At 35.1% G+C, this 8,721-nt stretch overlaps 1 protein-coding gene across 6 annotated transcripts in view; it reads right to left on the bottom strand.

Moving 5' to 3' along the window:
• The window catches only part of LOC108966128 (lutropin-choriogonadotropic hormone receptor), a 59,296-nt gene that overhangs the window by 41,565 nt on the left and 9,010 nt on the right, over positions 1–8,721 (bottom strand). The window contains exon 1 of one of the 6 annotated variants that reach the window (XM_018928887.1): positions 612–676. The exons of the other annotated variants lie outside the window; for them this stretch is intronic. The gene's annotated coding sequence lies outside the window, so the exon portion shown is untranslated. Of the gene's footprint in view, positions 1–611; positions 677–8,721 lie in introns of those variants that run through there. 6 annotated transcript variants of the gene reach the window in all.

An 8,721-nucleotide genomic window follows, 5' to 3' on the forward strand; every position in this document is an offset into this window, starting at 1 on the left:
TAGCTACCATACAAACTGACCGATCAAAAACAAGTCTCTCAAGGAATGTTTTGTTTTGCGAGGAGATTATAGCATTTTCTTGTTTTAATTTAATTTTCATTTCAGCAAAATGGCCTTAACTTGAGTTTTCGAACTGCACCCTTTCAAATTTTATCACTGCAACTTCATGAGATACGGTATGTGTATAACATACCTTTGAATAAAAAAATTGTAATTTCATATTAATTTGACTAATTGCCATCAAAAACTTTGATTTGTAAAATAATCAAAGCGATGAGCGTTTTCCAAAAATAGCAGAAATGCGAAATTGCACCTAAATTATTGGATTCCAAATATTGACAGCAATTATACTACAATAACTTGGTATAATCCGCTGGCATATAYATATTTATATATATGCATAGGTACGTGGTTATATCACTGCAGGCGGGTGAGGATGTTATTTAATGACAGCTTTTTTATGTTTGCCATCATTAAGCGACCAAAGTTAAACAATATTTGCACCAATTAGCATAAGGCCGTTGAAACAACAAAAATTTAATCTCACAAACAATGTACAATGTATTCTCACACATACACATACAAATAAGCATATATACAAATAACATTACCTTCAGCAAAACCATATAGTGTGAACTAGTTACTTTTTAACTAGTATTGACCGCGAGTCCAACTGTCTGTGTTCACTCAAGCAATTTTTTTTTACACAATGATCACCTAGAAACTTTCAATTGTCAGATTTTAGCCAAAATATACTCATACCAATTCAAACTAATAAAAAATATTAGTTGAATTAAGCAAAACGATTCAGATTTTCCCTTTTAGTATTATTTTATTAGYATCAGGACGTAAATATGTACAAAGTGTTATCCAAACTAAAAACCAGAAAACCGAAATGCACCATAATTTTATATTAATGTTAGTAATCGAATGAAATAACAATAATAAAGRGTCCTTGAATAGTTAAAAATCGAATGCTTTCCAGTCTAGTTTGAATTCTATAGGGAAATTGATGTCTTTTGCAGATTTTTACTTCTCGTTACAACCTCAATGTTTATTACTTACAAAGTATAGCAAATTTTTATATTTCAAAAATATATTTCCGTGCGAATGAAAGAGATCCGATAAGGGTTTATAACAATTGCCTTAGAATTAGCAAATGTTTGGAGTGCTAACGCTATGAAACTCATTGAGCCCAATGAGGGAGTGGTTGTTGTGTGCCAGATGGGGTTGTTGCATGGACGTGGACGATTGAATGAAGGTTAAGCAGACAAGAAATAATAAAAATTAAATACCTCACCAAAGTATTTATTTTATAGCGATAAAACTTGGCKAGAGCCATATGATTAAGACTTATAACCAGAGTATGAAATTGGGTTCGTCGAATACAATATTGCTCTTTAATATTTGCGTCAGACTCACGTGCGATTCCTGTTATCGTAGTGGATTATATAGTAAATATCATTCGGTTGAAAACTACCTCTTTTGTACATTGACTTTCCTATTACCATGAAACRATTCTCCGTCGTTCTTTTGTTATTGGTTGTGTAGATAAGCAGAGAAAATTTTCAGCAGTATGCTGGTTGTGCTCGTAAACATACTATGTAAAATGTATGTGCACTATTTTTTGAGTAAAGCATCCATAAATTGGCCAGCTACTAGTTCTAAATTATYTCTGCGAATATCTCATTCCTTTGTTTCTTTGGCAAGGCAAAAAACCTCAGAAAAATATGTCAGCGGAAGCCAAATCTTAACATCAGGCCTCCTAGACGACTTGGGCGATCGTACTCTTTTAACATAACATCCACTACATATATGGTTCGGCCCTTATTACCTTTACTTTCTTCAAGCATATTCCTTGTGCAGTCTATCGACTAATAGCGTTTATTTGAGTTTCGGACTATAGCCACGCGCACTTCTCATATAACACAATGTTAATTTCCATCAGATTCTGCCAGGTTGGAGATGTCATAATAAAATTGTRCACAATGAGTGCCTCTAAAGTGTGGCATCTCTCTTCTAAAAACCGTTGAAATAGGTTAGGTTCGGGCCAATACTTCTTTTGACCCCATACACCCAATATATGATTTCCAATCTTCCGTATTTTTATCTTAGTATTGAAAACGGTCCCCTATAATACATTTAGTTAATATGTCCTAGTCGACTTTATGGTGAATATAATGGCCAATGCTCATATTATCGAGAGCGTGCGTCTGTTTAAAAGCAATAATATTGGGTAGTCGAAAAAGTCCTTTCGAATTTTTAATCAAACTTCAACTTATTTTTTTTTTATATTTATAGTAATAAATAAATAAACAAATATGTGCCATTTTGGCAGACAATTTTTGCCATTTTTCGCTGGAGACATTTTCCATTAGTGTAAATCGAAATTTCCAGAACGGAAGCGAGCGAACCATTATTGTGCTACACGAACTTATACAGCATTGTCTCCGTAAACTTCACATATTTCATTGGATGGCATTCTTCACTTTTCAATACAAATTTCAAAATAAAGCGAATTGCTTCATTATTTTCTCTCTTTTTTGAACAGCTGAAACTTTTTTTCAAATTTCCCGAATTTAATTTTATGTTAAATGAAGTTTAAGATCTCACATTTCCAACACTATATGGCATGACACAATATGATTGGTAGCACTGGAGATATATGACTGCCAYGAAATTTATTGACAAACTACGAAAAAATATTTTCGACTACCAATACATGAAATTATTGAAGATCAAGTTTACTACACAATTTTAATAAAATCTTAAAATATTTCGTCATCTTGCAAATTGCCAGAGCACTGTATTTTCGTCTACAGCGGGACGTTCCTGTTCAAAGAGAATGCACATAAATTTTTCAAAAAAAATTTTGAATGGAAGAAAATATGTTAAAGCAAAACCTTACGGACTCTAGAAAAATCAGCCACTAAGGTTCGGTATGTTAAGTTAAGACGTGAAAGTAGCACCGAAAACGGTGAATGGAGAAAGCACATGCTCTAAAGATATGAGATGTTCTCCTGAATTTTTGCGCAGACATGAAACATGGATAAATCATTTCACTCCGAAATCCAATCGATAGTGTTCCGAGTGAACTTCCCATGATAAACGCGCTCGAAAGCGTGTACAAAACGCACAATCTGYTAGCAATGTTATGGCGTCGGATTTTTGGGAACCGCGTGTAATAATTTTTATTAACTACCTTGAAAAAAGAAGCACCATCAAGGATTGAAGGACGAAGACGCCGAAAACCGCCGCATGTGGAGAAAAAAGTACTGTTTCAGCAAGACAATGCACCGTGTCACAAGTCACTRAAAATGACGACAAAAATTCATGAATTGGGTTTCGAATTGCTCATCACCCACCGTAATCTCCACTTATGGTCAACAGCGATTATTTCCTGTTCTCAAATCTCAAAAGAATACTCAATGGGAAATTTTTGTCGAACGAAGAGTTSATTACCGAAACTGATTCGTTTGAGAACTGAACTGTGGAAAAGAACTTTTTTGAATAAAAAAACGAATTTTGCTAAAAAATGTGTTTTACTTTAGCAGCCCGCGGACTATTCAATTGACCTGTTATAAAAACACACAGAAAAATAGGTGTAGCCATAGACGTACCTCGGCAGAATCATGAGCGTCAATTCTAGGCACATTTAGGCAAATGAGGTAATGAGAAAAGCGTGAGATATTTTGTACTCATAAGGAACTCATGAATTTCAAAACTATCCGCACTTTAGGTACATAATTTATTATTTCGTTACATAGASTTGCAGCTTGAAATCTGTTTTTATAACCTTTTGCAATATTCATAAACTCAAATTAATATTTACAAAAGAAATTGCCACAAATCTGTTAGGCTTTTGGGCCTTTATTGATTTAATCATTTAACTTAATTTAGCGGCAAAGTCACTGGAAGCGCTACAACGATGGCCAACACAGTATTGATTGCTCCAAAAATTTAAAATGTCAATTGACGACATTTTCACTGCCACACACGCATCGCGCGCGGAGCAGTCGCGCACATCCGCCAATAATTACTCCGGCKAGGTGCCACGAGAGCGGAGGCGAAACTTTGTAAATCAAAGTGTTAATTGCAGCAACACGATCGGCGTGTTGGTTGCTTTTTTCTTGCRGCCGTGCGGCCGAGCGGCGGTAACGGTGTGCTTATTTGGTTGTGGGTGCCGCTCGCTGTACGATATTTGCGTAGCGTGTGAATGCAATCAGATCGATTCGATGAAAAAATGTTTTCGTTATAAAACTACAACAATGAAATAATTGTGAGCGTTTAGTTTTATAAACTACTACCATATTACGCCTCAGCAAAGTATTTCCATAGTCAACAAATGAGCTCTCTGGAAAGTTAGTCGCGATGCAGGTACTAATTACCCAATTTAATAGATACAATTCGCATACTTGTTACATTAGRTGTTTATTTTGAATGCCACCTTATTCTAATTTTAGAACATTCTCATTATTATTGAAAAAGTTTAAAAAGTAAACAGTTGTTGTAGTAATGAATTTCAATTCTCTTCTTAGGCATCAATATTTCCTTCGATATAAACTGAAGAGACGAAGTTTTAGAAACTTAGAAAGTGTGCTTTGCTTAACCTCGGTTGCAGTGAATATACAATAACATAAACCAGATGAACGATCTACCTTGCTTAGAAATTATAAAACAAGCTGTCCTCCTTTTTGTTCCTGACATCAGGAACTATTTTATTTTCTGTCAATTTCAGTCGAAAAATGTAACGGAACTATTTCCATGGCCCTTGGAATATACAAACAGTGGGGAGCAAAAGTAATTCCACGCTCAACATTTTCGTGTTTGAACGCTCATAAAACCTTAACGCATGAAGTAAATGAAAAAACTTTTTTTCTAAGAATACGTATTTAACTTAAGAACAAAAAAATGTATTAATTAAGAACCAAAAACAAAAACATAAGATTCTTTGTTCGAAATTCATTGCCTTAAATAGTTCCTAATAGTTAAAAATTTATTTCTTGAATTGGCAAATTAGTATCTACATTCCTGATAAAAAAATGAAGAAACTATCGCTTGATATTGAAAATAATATTGTTAGCCTAGTTAGTTAAAAAAAATTGCAAGTTAGGCAGTCAGTGGTGGTCAAGGTGCAAAAAAGACAAAATGTATCGTATGATCGTATGATGATAATCGACGTACGATGTCGAAAATGAAGAAAGATAAGCTTCTAACACCAAAAGAGKCTTCTATGGAAATGTTAAGTCGGTGGACAGCTGGAAGAGCAYTTGGCAGAATTGGATATGTCGCATCTGTGAAAAAATGTAAACCAGCTCTATCGGAGGAAAATAGTAAGGMTCGGTTAAAATTTGCAAAGGAACATAGAAACTGGACTGTAGATGACTGGAAATGTGTTATCTCGTCGGACGAATCTAAGTTTAACTGATTTCAGTCGGATGGAAAGCAATTTTCATGGCACAGGCCCGGCGAAAATTTTCAAAGACAAACAAACCGTGAAGCATGGAGGAGGATATATAATGTAATGGTTTGGGGGTGCCTTACGTAGTGGAACGTTAGACTATTGCATAAGATTGATGGCACAATGCGAAAAGAAAACTATTTACATATTTTGCAAACCTATCTTCCCAATTTTTTGGAAAAGAGTGCGCACCCCGTAAAAGAAATAACTTTTCAACAAGATGGGGACCCCAAACACTCTGCGATAATTGTCCACGAATGGCAGGGAAACCAAACATTTAAGTTGATGGAGTGGCTAGCTCAAAGCCCCGACCTCAATCCAATTGACAACTTATGGTTAATTGTGAAACGACGGCTCAGGCAGTACCAATTTGCCCCATCCAACCTTGACGACCTTTGGAGGCGACTAGACCTAGAGTGAAATCACATTCCAAAAGAAATGGTACAGAATCTGRYTGAGAGTATGCCAAATYGCATAAAAAATGTTATAGATAATAAGGGYCWTTGGACAAAATATAAATAAAAATATCAATTTCCTCTTTTTTCACAAAGGGTGTAGAACTGAGTACATGCGTTATGTTTTTGTTTTTGGTTCTTAACTAATACATTTGTTCTCTGCTTATTTCATTTACTTCATGCGTAAAAATTTAATTCAAGTATTAATCCCGCTTAGCATTCCATACACCTTTAAAAACATTTACCAAATTTCTCATCAATCTATAAACCATTGTGTTCAAAAATTAAAAAGAATCTGGCATTTATCATTTATCAAAGCACTTAATAAATCTTATCTTATCTTTTTATTCAATTGGTCTTACTATTGAATGTCCATCTCCTCCACTCATGCGAAATGCTTTTGTTATAAAACTGCTACAACGATCTTTGCGGATAAAAGCTCTCTCGAATACCCCAAGGGCTTTCTCATATTCTATGTTATGTCATCGTCTATGTTTCTTTTCCGTATAATAGGACTGGAATATTGTAAGTAATTTTCGTTCGTCGAAAGAGGGAAATGCTTCTCAATTGTCTACCGATGCTACAGTAACACTAGTTGGCAAGAGTTACCCTGAACTTGATCTTCGACCTTAGATTATTGGCGGAATATAGCTTCTTCTGAAAAAAAAAAGTCGTAAAACTTTACACGTTTGTAGCTGCCAACAGTGTCGTAATTTTCCAGACACAAAGAATATTGTCCTCCAAGTACTTTGTTCTCCTCTCGTTCACCAMAAGACCAATCTCTTTCGCTTCTTTTTCTAGGCTGTGTATTCCAGTAGAGCTGTTTTTTGGAGTAGACTCCATACTCCTCTCTGCCTTTGGATTGTTCGGCCTTCCTTTGTACAACGCAGGACAATATATAATATCTCTACATTTCTCAAAGTATTTTATGTTTTTCATTCCAAAAATATTTTCTTTGAAAATTTGTCTTCAAATACTTTGAATTGAATATACTTTAGAACAGATTTTTTCATATTCTCATTTCCTTTTTAAGCATTAACCAACCGTAACTTTCTGTTGCATTCTACGTGTGTCATTAAATTACATAAATTGAAATTAACACTAACCCAGTGAGTATACCGTACTTGCTGCAATACCGATTCAAATATTCGTATGCAAGCCTACCACATCTTCTTTTGTGCCAAATGTAATGCCTCTCGCCTTTTTTCTATAGGGAGTCATAGCTCTTTAAGTAGTTTTCAACATAACTGTTATGATGGTTGCTATGGTTTCATCAAGAAACCTCGATTTTTACTCAGGTCACACAGTTTACAACAGCTAATCTGGGGGGTGAGAAATTTCAAGTCAGGGTGATAGTACTAGGTCAGTATAGTAAAACCCTCAAAGGGTTTGGCGTTCGTATGTGTCAGTTTTTTTATGACCTTTTAAATTTTTTCCTTATTTCCCAATATTTTGGATGAGTCACTCGACGCTGAATTGAATGCATGGCAATCAATCAAAGAAGTCATAGAAGGCTTGTTAGAAAGCATCGTTCTCTAACAACTACGATGTTTCTATCGCTCGGATGTTAAGAGCATTCTCGGAAATGTTTTTTTTTTTTTTTTGTTTTTTTTTTTTTTTTTTTTTTTTTTTTTTTTTTTTTTTTTTTTTTTTTGTTTTCTTTTTTTTTTACCAAAATGTTACAACTAAGTGAAAAAACATCAAGAAAAGGAAAAAATTTAAAAGGTCATAAAAACAACTTACACATACGAACGCCAAACCCTTTGAGGGTTTTACTGTACTGACCTAGTACCATCACCCTGACTTGGAATTTCTCACCCCCCAGACAATAATCCCAAAAATGTTCCACAGTGTTATTAATCTATATCTCTATCCATTTAGATAAATACTTCAAATGACTCTCTTTGTGTGTCGGAAAAAGTATTTCCACTGGGCCTCAACAAATGTGTCTGAATCCACTTCTACATTCCCAATGTTTTTTATATTTCCTGAACTTGAACCTATTGCACATGCACACATTCGAAAAGCGTTAGGGGTGTGAAAATAGACGAATATCACTGTTTGAATGTGTGTACTTCTTCTGTAAGCTTCTTTAATCCAACAGATAACTATTTTTAACTTTTGCAGAATTGCACTACTTAATTGCATGCCACATTCGCTGAGTTCATGGACTGCRTGTAATTGAAGCATGGTAATTCTAGCGAAATTTACATAAAACATTACCGGGAAGCGCGTCAAGTGTCGTTAAACAGTAAAAYAAAGTGAATAAATCAGAGGGCATTAAATACATATATTACGAAACTGTTTTYCAATATCTGAAAAATGTGCTTCTTACCAACATTTTCGAAAATATGAAGAATTCAATGCCACTTCACTATTTTTGATGTTTAGWGCACATGATAGTACCGATATGAAATGAACAGTGCAAGTATTCGTCTTTTCCTCGTGTAATACATGTCTTTACATATTTTAATGAAATCAGATGGTTGTTGTTGTTGTTTTAATGGAGTATCTGATCCTCGTTAGGGTGGTGAGGATTATCCAAGTTGTCGTCGACGTCATCTAACAGGAGGCCCAGGAAACGTGAGGTTTCGACGAGGTCGGACCAAAAGGAAAAGGATTTCAGATGAGTGGAGTTGGCGGGACATGCAAAGAGGTGGCCAGTGTCATGTGGAAACTCATTGCTCRCAGGACATAGGTTGCATATGTCGGGGTCTATTCTGGACAAGTAGGAGTTTAACCTGCTACAACATCCAAGACGAAACTGTGCAAGGGTCACTCGCGTTTTTCAGTGTCAGTGAAGGT

This window comes from Bactrocera latifrons, unplaced genomic scaffold, assembly GCF_001853355.1.
Source record: "Bactrocera latifrons isolate USDA-ARS-PBARC rearing strain unplaced genomic scaffold, ASM185335v1 scaffold_156, whole genome shotgun sequence".
NCBI classification, from domain to species: Eukaryota; Metazoa; Arthropoda; class Insecta; order Diptera; family Tephritidae; genus Bactrocera; species Bactrocera latifrons.